Source organism: Macrobrachium nipponense, chromosome 26 (assembly GCF_015104395.2).
Source record: "Macrobrachium nipponense isolate FS-2020 chromosome 26, ASM1510439v2, whole genome shotgun sequence".
Taxonomy (NCBI): Eukaryota; Metazoa; Arthropoda; class Malacostraca; order Decapoda; family Palaemonidae; genus Macrobrachium; species Macrobrachium nipponense.
This window is the reverse complement of record NC_087215.1, coordinates 58,020,508-58,037,808: the sequence shown is the minus strand read 5'-3', so window position 1 is coordinate 58,037,808 and position 17,301 is coordinate 58,020,508. Positions and strand designations below refer to the sequence as shown.

Genomic DNA, 17,301 nt, shown 5'->3' with positions numbered 1-17,301 from the left:
TTTATTTTTTGTTTATTCCCAGGTGTTTATGGATCAGAAAACCGGTCCTTTTTTGTTATTCCGGTGTTTATGGATCAGGACCTCCGTTATTCCAGTGTTTTGGATCCGGAAAAACCTCTTTACGTTATTCCGGTGTTATTCCTGGTGTTTATGGATCAGAAAACCTCGATGTTATTCCAGATGTTTATGGATCAGAAAACCTTTTTTGTTATTCCCGGTGTTTATGGATCAGAAAACCTCGATGTTATTCCCAGTGTTTATGGATCTTAAAACCTTCTAAGTTATTCCCGGTGTTTATGGATCAGAAAACCTTTTATGTTATTCCCGGTGTTTATGGATCAGAAAACCTCGATGTTATTCCCAGTGTTTATGGATTAAACACCTCAAGTTATTAACCGGGTTTGAGGATCAAGAAAACCTTTTATTGTTATTCCCGGTGTTTATGGATCAGAAAAAACTTTAATGTTATTCTCGGGTGTTTTATGGATCATTTTTTGAAAACCTGTTATTCCCTGTGTTTATGGATCAGAAAACCTTTTTTTTGATTCAACCAGTGTTTATGTTATCAAGAAAACCCTTGATGTTATTTCCCGGTTTGTTTTGGATCAGAAAACCTTTAAGTTATTCCTGGTGTTATGGATCAGAAAAACCTTTATGATTTTCCCAGTGTTTATGGATCAGAAAAAACCTTTTTTTGTTTTCCCAGTGGTTTATTGGGATTCAGAAAACCTTTGATGTTCCCTTCCCCGGGTTTATGAATTTAAGAAACCCATTTAAGGTTTATTCCCTGTGTTTATGGATCAGAAAAACTTTAATGTTATTCCCTGTGTTTATGGATCCGAAAAACTTCATGTTATTCCCGGTGTTTATGGATCAGAAACACTTTAATGTTATTCCCGATGTTTATGGATCAGAAAACATTGGTGTTATTCCTGGTGTTTGTGGATCAGAAAACCTTTTATGTTATTCCCCGGTGTTTATGGATCCGAAAACCTTGATGTTATTCCCAGTGTTTATGGATCAGAAAATCTTTTATGTTATTCTTGGTATTTATGGATCAGAAAAGCTTTTATGTTATTCCCCGGTGTTTATGGATCAGAAAATCTTTTATGTTATTCTTGGAATTTATGGATCAGAAAACCTTTTATGTTATTCCCTGGTGTTTATGGATCAGAAAATTTTTTATGTTATTCCCGATGTTTATGGATCAGAAAACTTATTTTTTTCTCAATCCTTATAGATTAGAAAACCCTTGACTTATTCCTGATCTTTATGGATCAGGAAACGTGCATGTTATTGCCGATATTTGTGGATTAAAAAACCTTTATCCTTTTCCTGATTTTTATAGAGAAGAAAACCTTGATGTTATTTCCGGTGTTTATGGATCCGAAAACCTTTTAAGTTATTCCCGGTGTTTTTGGATCAGAAAACCTTTTAAGTTATTCCCGGTGTTTATGGCTCAGAAAAACTGTTATTCCCAATGTTTATGGATCCGAAAACCTTGATGTTATTCCCAGTGTTTATGGATCAGTAAATCTTTTATGTTATTCCCGGTATTTATGGATCAGAAAACCTTTATGTTATTTCCCGGTGTTTATGGATCCGATAACCTTGATGTTATTCCCAATGTTTATGGATCAGAAAACTTATTTTTTTCCCAATCCTTATAGATTAGAAAACCTTTGACTTATTCCCGATCTTTATGGATCAGGAAACGTGCATGTTATTGCCGATATTTGTGCATTAAAAAACCTTTATCCTCTCCCCGACTTTGATGGATTAGAAAACCTTGATGTTAATCCCGATGTTTATGGATAAAAAAACCTCGCTCTTATTCTGGGTCTTTATGGATCAGAAAACATGTATCGAAATCCTTATATTTATGGATTAAAAAACTTTTATCCTATCCCCGATGTTTATGGATTAGAAAACCTTTATGTTATTCCCGATTTTTATGGATCAGAAAACCTGTATGTTATTCCCGATGTTTGTGGGTCAGAAAACCTTTATCTTATTCCCGATCTTTATGGGTGAGAGAACCTTTATCTTATCCCCGATATTTAAGGATTAGAAAACCTTCATCGTATTCCTGACGCTTGTGGACTGAAAACCTCTGGTAACGAAGTTCGGAGGAGGTAACTTTGTCATTCGTGTCTGTCTGTTGAAAAATATTGCTTTAATGGATTTCGTTTGTGTAGTATGTGTGTGTGCGTGTACGTCTGTTTGTCTTCTGGTTAGCAGGATTCCTCGGAACGTTATAAAACAGTTTTTACGAATATTTTGCCCAAGGTTGACCAAGGTACTGGCAACAAGGTATCAGCTTTTGAGAGATATCAGTTATATATATATATATATATATATATATATATATATATATATATATATTATATTTATTTATTTATTTATTTATTTATGTGTGTGTGTACATAACATAAATTTATGAATATATGATTGATAATTTTAACGTGGTTCTCTGTTTTAAGTGAATTGTGGTATGGGTAATCAATGCTGAGTAGAGCTATGACGATTGTGTACGTGGAAAGTGTGTAAAAATTTGCAGCGGCCATGCATGAACATAGAAGCGATTAAAAAACTAAGATAGATGACAGAAGGACTGGTAAAGATGACAAAACGACTGGTAACGGAAGAACAGTCGGGTATAAACAAGGGAGAAGTTATGCGGGTCAACTAACTATTTGCTAGTTAATAAGAAAGAAGTTTGAAAGTAAAGGCACAAAAGAAAAATACTTTACAGGCATACATGGACCCAGAAGAAACTTAGACTCGACTGAAAACCAGTGTGGATTATGTTCTGGTTATGTTGTATAGAAGATGAGGTGTTCAGAATGATTAAATGTTTTTATGACGGAAGCGAAACGTGCATTAGAATATAAAAAGGATAAAGTGACTGATTTTATGATACTGTTTTATGATCAAAGGTGTTGGGTAAAAAAATCAGATATGATTGGTGCTTAAAGGTGAAAAAGTAATAATTCGGGATAATGAATATATACTGCTAAAGCTAGTGCAATAGTTTTGGTATTTACAAAAGGAGAAATTGAAGTATAAATGTGAGGAAGAGTAAAATTGTGATGGTAAATTGAACCTAGGAAACGGAGCTATGGATGTTAACATGGATGTTGGAAGAATAGAAAGAGATAATTCTTATGGTTATCTGAGAGTAAATAACTAGGATGAAGAAGAAGTGATTCACAGATTAGATAAATTAGGGAAGGTACCTAAGTATGTTTAATTTTTGGAGGGGAGTTCAATTACATATTGAAGCGAAGGTCGAAATCTAAGGATTGTTAAACCAACTTTCCTTTAGGGATGTGAAGTATGGATTTAGAAAGCAGTAAGAAAAGATGAAGGTGTTGAGATGAGTGGGTATAGTATATGTTGCCCTAGAAAATATTGAAGGCTTGAAAAAATATGGAAATTTGTAGAAATGGTGAAAATGGTTAAAATAAGTGGAAACATTTATCGATGTTTATAGATGGTTTAGTCATGTACAAAGAATGGAGGATTATAGTTTGGCGAGAAGTGTATATAATTTGGAAGATTTAGGAGGGAGAAAGAGATGAAAAACCTAAATATCAGGAAGCGTGAAAACGTGTGTGTGTGTGTATATATATTACATATATATATATATATATATATATATATATATGTGTGTGTGTGTGTGTGTGTGTGTGTGTGTGTGTGTGTGTGTCGAAGAGATATCATAAAATTTTCCGTGATTTGAAATAGATAATGCTCTAAGATTATTTGGAACTGTCGCAAGCGCAGTTTACTCCTGTGACTTCTCTTGAAGAATCATACTCTTGAATTATGATAAACAGATAAAAAGAACCCCCCCCCCTTCTAAGCAAAGCCTTCATTCGTCTAATTCTTCCCCCCGTAAAGGGCCAACAGATATAACTTTCTCTCTCTTCTTCGTCTTCTTCGTCTTTTTTTTCTTTGAAGTGTCACCCCATCTCTGGGAATGATGAGGCAACCTGTACCAGGAAAGGCAGTGCAGGTATTAATCGCTATTTTAACCTCCCCACTAAAATATCTCCTGATCATTATCACGAGCGTTTGCTGTGCCTACGACAAAGGATTAATGCGCGTATAAATTCGTACTTGTATATGCTCACTCATGCAAAGGCATTAATTTTACTAACAAATTTCTAGCTCCATTATCACCTTTGCCAGCGTCCTTGGGAGTAGGGCATATTTTCGCTGGTATCTGTGTTGTTAGCAGGATATCGCAAGAACGGCTTTTGATGAAGCCTGAATTAAATACTCATTGTAAGAAAACTCAAGAGATCTTGAGTTTTCGATAAAGGAGGAATATTCAGCAGTTCGGTGACTGGAAAGTGTGACAATTCGTTGACTTGAAAACTATTTCGTTCTTTGTTGTCACTGAGGTGTATTGAAAGAAAGCAGACGTTTCCCATGATTCGTGAGAGAGGAACTAAGTGATGCAGGGTATTTATTTATTTTTTTTATTTTATGTTTTTATTTTTTAGGGGGTATAGGGTTACGTAGAATGGCTGAACTAGTTATATGAAACTAAAATGAGATATCACTGGATGTTCCAGTGGTAAACGCGGTGTTGCGTAAGCATTAATAGCTATACGTGATGTATTTGATTTTAGCTGATTGTAATGAAATTTAAGAAAACATTGCTTCGATAAAGTGTCTCACCCCGGGGGGGGGGAAGAAGAAAATCGAAAATTTAACCTTTTGTAAACATTCCGAATGAAATGTGTTTTCAGTGTCAAATAGTAAATAAGATTAATGTTGATTTTTTTGGAAGTCTTTCATTATATAATGCTTCATGTGATGCAGTTGCTTGGTTTGCTTACATGAAGCTGGATTATGCTAACTTGCGCCCATGCCCTGCCTAAGGGGGAAAAGGGATAAGGTGGCGTGGTGTGGGCATCCGGATTCTGCCCAGCAAACTGAGACGAGTTGAAAAGTTATGTTATGTAATTTTGCAAGGAGAGGGCCCCACCTCTCCCCCCTTACCCTGTCGATGGAGCCAATAGCTGTGAATGTGTGAGAGAGAGAGAGAGAGAGAGAGAGAGAGAGAGAGAGATAGAGAGAGAGTTTGCATGCGCTCGTGCCTCCCCTCTGGTACTACATCTGGAGAAAGTATGACGATGACCTTTGGATGACCATGGCCTGTAATGGTGCAAGTTCCCCGCCCTCTGTGAGCGGGGGAAACGCAAAATTCTAGATGGTAAGGAAACGAAAAGTGTAAACTTATATGGCATCCTGTTTTGTGTACGATATTAATTTTTAAAAATCGCTTATTAATTTGGAAGGGTAACATATTTTTATTGTTCTTATTTACCGAGTTTTTTTTTTATCATTTACATTAATATATGTGGTTCTATTAAAAAAACTCATTTCTTGGCATTACTGTAAAGTATAGTTATTTGATTTTTGGTGCTATTTATTTTACCTTTGAAGAATTAACGACTGACGTCATTAATTATTGCACCTCCGACATCATCTCTCTTGTAGGCCTAATGCAAGTAGGCCTCAGTGTTGTTTTGCAGGCGCTTGAATCATACTCTTGAGAGCCGTGGCATAGGTATATAGCCCGTCGGAAACGCGAGTTGTGTATTTTTGTGTAGGTTTTGGTTGAGTGGTAAGGACGGTGATGTGTTATGGTAGGTGCACAGGTGTTGACAGGCGGGTGTTAGCCTTGATTTATGAGGTCATCGGATGGATATCGCCGGGGGGGAGGGGGGGTTGGGTGGGTTGGTGGGGGTCGGCGAACTGCGGAAGTTTTACATAATGGGTTGTATGGGCTCTAGACCGTCGCCATGCTCTGGAGTCTGCTGCGTCTGCCGTGGGTTATTTCGGAGGAGTGTGACTCTCTCTCTCTCTCTCTCTCTCTCTCTCTCTCTGTCGTTCGTCATTGTTTTAGGAATATATTACCTTCAAATTCATTTTGCAATTTGTGGAACAGTGGATTTCCTTGGCCTGATTCTTTGTAGGATTGTCTCGAGTGATGCGAAAACTAACGACAAAAGAAAAGTGGCCCGTGCTGTATGAATGATGCATAAAAATCGGGCAAATGTTTGGTTTTGAAGTCTGTCCCCAGAAAAGTTTGGCTCATGAACGCTAAGAGATATGAAGTCTGTCGTCGGAATTTGTATAATAGTATCTTCCGCACCGTCGCACGGTAGACCGCAGCTGACGCCTCGTAGACTTGCAAGTCACGGGCGCTTTGAACCGGAACAAGGAACTTACCTTTCTCATCCCGTACCGGAAGACTGATCTTCCAGACATTGGCGGAGATTTTAACTATGTTTTATTACTTTTTTTAAAAATTTTTATCCAGCAAGTCATGGGAGGTGTAGTTTATTGTTAGATTGCAGCTAAAGAGCTTTTTCGTTCTTTAAATGCAGTTTTCTTTATAACCTGCGCCGTACATTTGTCGGGTAGACCATTTATTGTAACAAATTGTTTTTTTTTTTTTCAGATTAGTCGTTTATCTGCCTTTACAACTGAAAAGTTTAGAATTGTCTCCTTTTTCTGTTTTTTCACCATCTTAATAATCTCCAGATGAATAAATTGTTATGTGAAAATAGAACATTCGCTATCTGTATTTGCTACGTTTGCCTGTATGCATACACTCACATTTATGCTGTACACACACTCATCGGATATATATTAGGTATAATATACATTACTCATCTATATATAGTATATATACCATATATATATACTATTATATATATATATATATATATATATATATATATATATATATATATATATATAGTACACAGTTCTTAAATTGGTAGACAAAGCCCTGTGCACCTGGCGGGCACTTTGTTATGGAGAGTAATTGTCGCCTCTTAGGCCTACTACTTGGTCCTAAATTAGTTTTTAGAGCCTCTTGTGTCCCCAGGTGTTGTTGCAAAGGATTGGTGAATCTTTTTATGATTGTTCCCCTGCGAAGGAGAGAGAGAGAGAGAGAGAGAGAGAGAGAGAGAGAGAGAGAGAGAGAGAGAGAGAGAGAAACTGAACAATTGGGATATATTTTATGTTTTTGTTTCAATAAACATTGTACCTCTTGTACAGGTATATAAAGAAGTGGTGCCTGTGGAAGTTTATGCTCAGTGGTCATCCTTGTTTCAGCAGTGTAACGGTAACCGTAGTAACCATTCTCTTTTCGGGAGAGGTCCATGTAAGAAGTATAAATACTAGTGCATTAATAAAAAAAAAATGGTAATTTAACAAAGGTTTGTAATCTTAGTGTAGAGAAAGTTCTGTTGTAATAAGTACAAATACTAGTGTATTCATACTTTAAAAAAAACGCCAATATAATAGAGGTTTGTAATCTTAGCGTTGAGAAAGTTCTGTTTTAATAAGTGTAAATACTATTGTATTCATACTTACAAAAAAAAAAGCCAATTTAATAGAGGTTTGTAATCTTAGTGTAGAGAAACTTCTGTTGTAATAAGTGTAAATAATATTGTATTCATACTTAAAAAAAAAGCCAATTTAATAGAGGTTTGTAATCTTAGTGTAGAGAAAGTTCTGTTGTAATAAGTATAAATACTAGTGTATTCATACTTAAAAAAAAAACGCCAATATAATAGAGGTTTGTAATCTCAGTGTAGAGAGAGTTCTGTATATGCGCGCTCGCAGGGACCTCCTCGTATTAGCCGTTTAATCTCTTCACCTGTGTCGTAGGCCTATTGCTCTCAGTGTTTTTTCGAATCCATGCTGACAGCTCTTAAACAACTTGCCGTCGTCATGTCATTTCCGATTGTATAGCTGTTTAGTAAATGTCAATGGGTTTATGAAGCGCGTTCGTCAGTGTCGTGTGGAGTCGTGCGGTCGGCTTGTTTGTCTTTAGTGGGAGCAAGAAGCTTTCAGGTTCCCCGTAGTTGCTTTTGGTTAATGATTTATCATTCTTCCTATTTTTAGGTGGAAAACTTCTCTCTCTCTCTCTCTCTCGTCTCTCTCCCTTCTCCTCTCTCTCTCCCTCTCCCCCTATTCCTCAGTCCTCTCTCTCGGTCCTCTCGCACTCTGTCAACTCAGTCTTCCTCGTTCATGAAGGGTCTCCTCATGTTGTCCCAATCTATCCTCTCTCTCTCTCGTCTCTCCTCTTCCCTCTCCCTACTCTCCTCTCCTCTCTCGTCTTCTCTCTCATCCGTCTTATATTAATTTATTTATAAATATATAATATATATATATATTTATATTATAAATATATATATTATATTCATATAACATTTAGTGTAACTACCGCAGTTTTTGTATAAATGTAATCGCTAGCTGGGTTTCTGTTTTATTTTTTAAATCAACAGCAACCCTCGATCTATGTTGTATGTTATTGACATCATTTCGATTTCAGAAACTTGAGAGGAGTTAGAGCGAAAGCTAGGTAGGTGAGCTTCATAAGTGTTAGAGAGTAGAGGGATAAAGTTCAGGGGAACAATGACTGAATAGTGCCAAATGAGATGGAGGATGGTCAGCAAGCGACGATTAAGCTTCTAGTAGTGAGCATTAATAGTGTTTAATTGAGTTTTAAGTGTTTAATATTCACCACGCAGTTGCGAATATATATATATATATATATATATATATTATATAAATATATATATATATATATATATATATATATATACTATATATATATATATATATATATATATATATATATATATATATATATATGTATATATATATATATATATATAATATAATATATATATATGGAACTGTAATAGCCTCAATGCTCTCTTAACTTCATGAATTCTTTGCTCGATTTTTGATAAGCTTGTCACTAACAAAGCCTGAAGATCCAAGTTCAAAAAAATATTTTTTTTAAATTGCGATGTCCGGTACCAAGAAACGAACCCAGGTCCCATAATCACAAAGAGGTCACGTTGCCGACCTGACGACGAGAAGGATAAAAGTCTACCCCCTCTCATACATACATATACCCGTCGTTTTCAAATATACTTCATTGAAATGGAATATGACCAGTATATTCTACATATATATTCCAGCCTAAAAAGCAATAAAAATGATTGCCCACTTGGCTATGATGTTGAGGATGGGTGTATTCCAGCTCAATAATTATATATGAAGACGACAGGTATATGTATGTATGAGAGGGAGAAGACATACATATATATATATATATATATATATATATATATATATATATATATATATATATATATATATATAATTTTATACTTATGTGCATGCATAAAAACACAAACACTCAAATGCTGCTGAATTTCAATATTATTTGAAAGTTTTGCTTTATTGTAAATTAATGTTTTCCTTCAGTTTGGAAGTGATCAGGATAGATAATTTTAATCCGGTAGAAGGGAAAATGAAGATATAGAAACATGGCGTCCCAATCAAAAACAACATAATTGTGCCACTTTGCATTATAAGAAAATAAAAATCGAATAACCTCGAAATTAAAAGTCGCCTTCCATAAACCACGACACCGAAAAAGCAAATCTGTCTCGAAAGCATCGGCGGGATGTAAACAAAAGGAAAAGAAATTAGAAAAAAATAAAAATAAAAAGGATGAGAAATACAAATAATCAGTGTTGTGAATCATAAGAAGTGATATTGATCAAAAGGAATAATATATCCTAATAGTGAAATGAAGTGAATGAACTTTACGGAAGTGATCTGTATATCGCGTCTCTGTGACGACAGGAAGTGTGTTTGGTCTTGTCTCAGGCTGGGCTCAAGTTGTACCTTTTCCGCCTGAGGTAGAGAGAAAGGAAGAGAGTGAGGGAGAGAGAGAGAATATGTGAGAGATAGAGAGCCTCAGGTACGCCTGTTTCTACTTCTGCTGCTACTGCTGCTGCTGCAATTCGCTCCCCAAGAGAAGAGGCCCCCGTTTTATTTACCGGTAAGTATTCCGTTTTTATTGTCTTTTCGTCCTGCGGTGGCTGTTTGCAAAAGATTTATCTCTGAGTTTATGATTAAAATCTCTTGGCATAACGTTTGTATCTGATTTTTTTTAGTTAATTTTCTTTAAATATACAGCTGTATCTAAATTTTTTAGTTAAATTTCTTTAAATATACAGCTCTATCTAATTTTTTTAGGTAATTTTGTTATAATATGAAGCTGTATCTGATTTTTTAGTTAATTTTCTATAAATATACAGCTGTATCTAATTTTTTTAGTTAAATTTCTTTTAATATACAGCTATATCTAATTTTTTTTTGTTAAATTTCTTTAAATACAGCTGTATCTAATTATTTTTTGTTAATTTTCTTTTAATATGAAGCTGTATCTAATTTTTTTTAGTTAATTTTATTTAAATATGAAGCTGTATCTAATTTTTTAGTTAAATTTCTTTAAATATACGGCTGTATCTAACTTTTAGTTCATTTTCTTTAAATGTGATGCTGTATCTAATTTTTTTGTTTATTTTCATTAAATATAAAGCTGTATCTGATTTTTTTTTGTTTTTTTTCCTTTTTTTTATAATTTTTTTAGCTTTAAATATAACAGCAGTTATCTAATTTTTTTTTAGTATCTAATCTGTTTATTTTCATTAAATATAAGCTTTATCTGATTTTTTTTGTTAATTTACGTTTAAAATATACAGCAGATCTAATGTTTTAGTTAATTCTTACAATACAGCTGTATCTAATTTTTAGGTAAATGTCTTTAAAATACAGAAATTTCTATTTTTTTTAGGTAAATTTCTTAAATGATAGCGTATCTGATTTTTTTCAGTAAATTTCTTTTAATGTCAGCAGTATTCTAATATTTTTTAGTTTAAATTTCTTTAAAATATAACAGCTGTACTAATTTTTTTTAGGTATATTTCTTAAATATCAGAAGTATCTAATTTTTTGTTAAATTTCTTTAAATATACAGACATTTCTATTTTTTTTAGTTAAATTTCTTTAAATATAAAGCTGTATCTGATTTTTTTAAGTTAAATTTTCTTAAATGTTACAGGCAAGGATCTAATATGTTGTTAGGTTAAATTTCTTTAAATATACAGCTGTATCTAATTTTTTTTAGTTAAATTTCTTTAAATATACAGACGTATCTAATTTTTTTGTTAATTTTCTTTAAATATGAACTGTTATCTATTTTTTAGTTAATTTTCTTTAAATATAAAGCGTTTAGATTACATTAAGTATAGCCTTGTAATTTATATGGGCGTCAGTGACCATCGCAGTTATGACGCCTGATAATTTCTTTTTAATTCATTAATTCGTTTTTTATTTCGTTTTATTTTCGTTCGTATTTAGTTTATTAACTTTTTTTATGTGGTATCCATTTATACTTAAACAAATTGACGAATATCGCACAACATGCGCCAGTCGTGTTTTTGATGTTTATAATATTATTTGTTTTCATTATTACGTGTTTACTTTGTAGCTACTTAGAGGTAGGTTTCAGTATCCTGCACCATTTGGACAATCGTGGTTTGAGTGCAGCAGTTTTTTTCTTTTTTATCTTATTAGCTGAATTTGGTTTCATGAACATCTGTTGGTATTCATCTGTGTTGTTTTGCGAATAGGAATTTTCATGAACATCTGTTGAATTCATCTGTATTGCAAATAGGATTTTTTTTGTGATCAGTTTTATATTTTCATTAATATTGGCTGAAATTTTTTATTATAGTTGTCTTTTTCACTTCAACCATTTGTGGTTCTTTGTTAATTTCGTTTATAGTGTAGTGCCTGATCACTCAGACATGCATCAATTCATATTATTCTTACATATTCCTCATGTACTTTTCCCCTGCCCTTACCTCCAATTTTTCGGCATTATTTTTACGTATACACAAATAAATCTAAGGTAGCATATTCCTTTATAAAATGTGATTCTTGGTCATTTCCTCAAAGGCGCATCACTTGATCGTTTTTTTTTTATAAACCGGTTTGGTTGACAAGTTAAAGAGAAAAAACTGCTTTAGAGAGTTGAATGTAACTTAATTCTACGGTTGATTCTCCCCATATTTCATTGTGTGGGTATGTGTTTGAGCCCCATATTCATTGTGTGTGTGTCTGAGAGAGAGAGAGAGAGGAGAGAGAGAGAGAGGGCGAGAACGAGAGAGAGAAGAGAGAGAGAGAGAGAGAGAGAGAGAGAGAGAGAGAGAGAGAGAGAATGTCTTATCTTACTATTCTTATGTATGGTGTTATTCCAGGGAAGTGAAATGATACTCTTCCTCCTTGCTTCTACCAGCTGTAGTCGATTAAGAACTAGTAGGTAATTGATTCACTGCTTAGGTCAGCAGAGGCACACTGGATTTTAAAAACTTTTTCGAAAATTCGTCCCCTCTTCGTCTGGTCCCTAACTATAAGAGCAGAACGCTTAACGGTGTGCTAATAGACCCGACAGAGAAGCATGTAATGATGTTCGTTCTTAGGGGATAAGTTTACTTTGTAGAGTCCCTTGCTTTTCAGTTTGACTTGGTGACATTTTATTGGAGTAATGATCGCACACGTTATTATTTCATACTCCCCACTCACCTGGCCCAGAACAGTGTACCACAAACCAGGTACTTACTTCAATGAACAGGCTAGCAAACACAAAACGAGCTTTCAGATGTGTACGTAAATAGTAGCATGTTACATTTTTTCTGGATGTATATGTACGGTAGACTTAACCATTTGCACAGTTGGAGTTCTTTCTTGCCTCACTCATTTTTCATCTTTGGAAAATTAGTATTGGTTTCTGTAGGGAAGTTTAGTTACAATCATCCATCGTAGAGCTATCAATCTTTCTTTCAAGATGAAGTAGAGGTGTACTGTTATATGCACTTTATTACGTATTGCACTATCAGCAATAACAATGCATTCGAGTACATGAGTTGCTTTTATTAAAAAGGCAGCATCCTTGCCTTGTACTGCTACTTTTTATCGGGATTGATTAATGATTATGTAGAGTAACTTTCATATTTATGTAGAGGTAGGTGTGATATTGGCAAATCAATTAACCGTTTCTTTTAAGTTCATTTAACCCTTGTCTTCAAATTTGACTGAATTGTCTTTGAGTACTTCTGAATTGGCGCATTAAACATTTTTATGAATTAATTTCATTTTTACCTTTTGAGCTTTACAAACATAAAAAAAATCAGTTACTTGAGGATTTAAATGACTTTGAAAATTCTACAGGAGCTAGATAGCGAGTTGAATTCTGTAGATAAGACTGAGCTAAATTTACAGGAATTGGTTTCCTGTCAGGTGCTCCTTACCTGTATATCGTTGACGATAATTGCCTCGTTTATCGTAGCAGGAGAGAGAGAGAGAGTAGCTGAAGGTTTTATTTTGAATTGCTTGAAGGCAAATAATGTTGCTGTGGTAGGAGTTTGAATTGTGTGATGCTTTGGAAATACGAAGAGAGATATTTCATCTCTCTCTCTCTCTCTCTCTCTCTCTCTCTCTCTCTCTCTCATACACATACACACTTACGGAAGCGTGCAGTTCATATATTTCCATGCTGTTTATTTCATAAGTATATGGGCTTAAAACACACTCTCTCTCTCTCTCTCTCTCTCTCTCTCTCTCTCTCTCTCTCTCTCTCTCTCTCTCTCTCTCTAATAATTAAAAAATCAAATAAATTGCTAAGTTACATCGAAACACATGGTAAAAAGAGGTATTGGCACTCCATTTTCGTAAGTTATCCCACGCTTATCCCTCGTGCCAGGCATCCACGCCCACGGTCCCCCTCCCTCCCTTTTACCCTGCCAATCGACGCCCACAGCATACCACTATCTACCCGTGGGGTTCCTCTTGTATTCACTGCCCCCCCTGTTATTGCTCCACCCCCCCCCCCCCTCACCGTTTTTGTCCTCGTTATGTCATTGCATAACTGTTATATTTTAGGTCTCCGTGTTCGTTAAGGCTTAGTGAGGAGGCGCTTTTCTTAGTTGATTGGTCGTATTTTCTTATGTGTCCTCAAAAATCATGATTTGATGGTGTTTAAGCTTGAACTAACATTTGAACCCTTTTTTCAAGAGTTGTGTTCACACACACTCTCACATTTTTGTGCTCTTGTATGATGGTCAGAGATTGGAAATTTTGATTGGTTCTTGTTGTCTTAATATGTAATAATTTTATCGTCTTGTTCGGTGAAGTACATTTAATTGCGTTCTTAGCCAAATGAATGTGTTGTGATGGAGGTTGGTGTTTGATATATATTTCTTGAGTTTTAAGTGCCAAATGAAATGGGCTACTTTATGAAAGAACGAGATGCTACTTTTAAAAATGGTTTCGAAGAAAAATAAAGCCCACAAATTATATTTTCTGTTTACAGCCTTGTAAACATTTTACTCACATAAAGGTTTATTGCTTGATAATGGGAAATGTTATGTATTTAGTTTGGTAAAGGAAATATTTTTGTAGTGAAATGAGTATGAGCAAATCTTGATATATAATATAAGGGTTTTTGTTAAGTATTTGGAAACCTATATGCATTTTACTCATTAACGCAGTATGAAGAATGTTGGTGTACATTTTTCATACAATGTACGATGTTAGATAAAAAAAAACTATTTTGTAAAGTCAAATGGATTATGCCTGACAGACATTTTTAAGATCTTGATATTGCCCAAGCAAGATTTTATTTATATATAATATATATATATATATATATATATATATATATATATATATATATATATATATATATATATATATATATATATATATTATGATACGTTGTTGTATATTCATAACTTTGTACACCATTTTTTATATCACGGTGTATTCGGGATGTTGAAAAAATAATTCAGTTTTCAAAATATTATTAGAAAGAACACGTTCATTCGAGATTTAAAGGAAGTATACAATATTTCGGAATAGGATTATATGAGGCATTGAAAGTAGATGTACAAACATTTACAAATAAGGCTCGTTTAATGAGATAAATGTTTGTCGAACGTTAAATTTCGTTAATTGGTTGTAAACTTCATGTATTATTATTATCAATACTCTTATTGTAGATGTCGTCTTTGTTGCTGTAATGTGGCGGTGGTTAATAATAATAATAATAATTTTTTTTTTTTTTTTTTTTTTTTTTTTTTTTTTTTTTTGCTCTATCACAGTCCTCCAATTCGACTGGGTGGTATTTATAGTGTGGGGTTCCGGGTTGCATCCTGCCTCCTTAGGAGTCCATCACTCTTCTTACTATGTGTGCCGTTTATTATTATTATTATTATTATTATTATTATTATTATTATTATTATTATTATTATTATTATTATTATTATTATCCGTGTCTTGCTAGTTACCAGCTACGTGCACGCAGTGTTGAAGGAAAATTCCCCAAATATATTTGCTTGGTTTAAACGGAGAACTTAAATTACTTTCTGTTTCTCCCCGAGTTGTTCCTGCTTATTTAATCCTTATTTTTTATCAATTTTTATTTTATTTTTTTACTTTTAGTCTCTTTTTATGCACCCAGTAAACACACAACCCGGTAAGTGACAGGACCTCGTTTGATTCTTGTCAGGTGCCATTTGTAGATCCTTGTAGGTCTAATGGGAGGTCGTAGATATTCCGTAACATGAAATTAAGGAAAGAATATTTTTGCACTTTTTAAACAGGCGAATTTTCGTAATTTCTTAGGCAGTTTTTAACTTGATTATTTTCTTTTACTCAAATACTGGTCGCTTTTTTATTGTCAATGGAAATCAACGTAGTCACCTGAGCTATGAAGTTGATCTCCGTAGGAAGGTAGTGCCGTCATTCCACCTCAAATGGTGCACTGTAGGCGTTACTTAAGGTTCTTTGCAGCATCCCTTCGGCTCTTAGCTGCAACCTCATTCATTTCTTTTACTGGTCCTCCATTCTCATTCTCTATCGTCCTTCTTACTTTCCACCTTCTTCTAGCAGTTGTTTCATAGTGTAACTTAGATGTTTTCCCTTTCAGCTCTGAATGACCTCATAGGTCCCAGCGCTTTATACACACACACACACACACACACACACACACACACACATAAAATTGGCCTAGGTTTTATGTTCCTCTAAAGTTAGTTTCTACCCCACATAAGCAACCAAACCACAAAGACCATAGAAAAGCGTGGAATATAAGTAATAACTACTTACACAGTACTTAAGGAGTGACCTGGCAGGCTGCACACGTTGCATACCGGCGAGTTTTACCCAACTTCCCGACCCACCAGTGGCGCAAGTGTTAGTCCTTCATTCGTCATTACTGAGTTTTTATTATAAACTTTGACGCTTAATTTGGAGAATCCCTGTCTCAGTCTGGTAAAAGATTCGATCTCCTGTTGAGGTAGAAACGTTGTGTATAATTATTTGTACTGTTTTGTAGATCCTTAGGTTAGATATGACGCTGACGCAAAAAAAAAAAAAAAAAAAAAAAAAAAAATCAATTCAGGTGGTCCTTTAAACTGTGATTAGGATATGGAATATGTCGGTCTCCTCACAAGTAATTGTTTCCTTAAAAGCCAAGAAACTAAATATTCCCCTGTTTTGGCATAGTACTGTAATTATATACCTCCGTTCGTGAGAAGTTGGTTATCATTTTAGTGTAATTGATATTTTAGTGTATTTTTTACATGTTTCGTAAATTGTAGAGTAATTGAGAGATATTGAATGTCTAGGAATATAAAGAGAATTTATTTTAGTAATAAAGAATATTCTAGTCCAAACATCATTCACAGGGAGACGGGGTCCACACCTTTCTTTTAGGCTTCCCCTTATTAAGTACGATGTGATATGGCCCCTTCTTTATCATTGTTAAAGACTATTAAAACTAAGCCACTTCTTCGTATATTTGGGACTTTTTCACTTTTTCTAGGTTCTTCGTTTTTTCGAAAGCAATGCTATTTATGCTAGTGGGAGTTTTGTTAGAAGGGGGGAAGGGGGAGTTGGCCGAGATGATGAAGTTGTAGTGGGAAGGGCCCCCTTCCCCGTACACACACACACACACACACACACACACACACACACACACACACACACATATATATATATATATATATCATATATATATATATATATATATATATATATATATATATATATTATATAAGTTTGTGTTTTTGTGCGCAGTAGTGCATTTGTGTAGATATTTATGTTATTTGTTAATATTGGGTTACACTGTCCAGATGTAATACCCCTGAGGAAACGAAGCCGTATGTGTGTCACGTTTAAGACACCGTGTTACTGAAAAGTTATATTTTTTTTTTCTTGGTCGCTCTGTCAAGAACTATGCTTCTCTTTACACTCCTGGCTTCCTTCAGCATCTTAAGTTAACAATATTACACGCATTCAGGAATATCTAAAGTGATGGAAAGTTTTAATTGT

At 34.3% G+C, this 17,301-nt stretch overlaps 1 protein-coding gene across 20 annotated transcripts in view; it reads left to right on the top strand.

Annotated features, from left to right (window-relative positions):
* The window catches only part of LOC135200297 (mucin-2-like), a 307,055-nt gene that overhangs the window by 119,517 nt on the left and 170,237 nt on the right, over nt 1-17,301 (top strand). For 4 of the 20 annotated variants that reach the window (XM_064228812.1, XM_064228806.1, XM_064228814.1 and 1 more), the window contains exon 2: nt 9,319-9,901. The exons of the other annotated variants lie outside the window; for them this stretch is intronic. The gene's annotated coding sequence lies outside the window, so the exon portion shown is untranslated. The remainder of the gene's footprint in view (nt 1-9,318; nt 9,902-17,301) is intronic. 20 annotated transcript variants of the gene reach the window in all.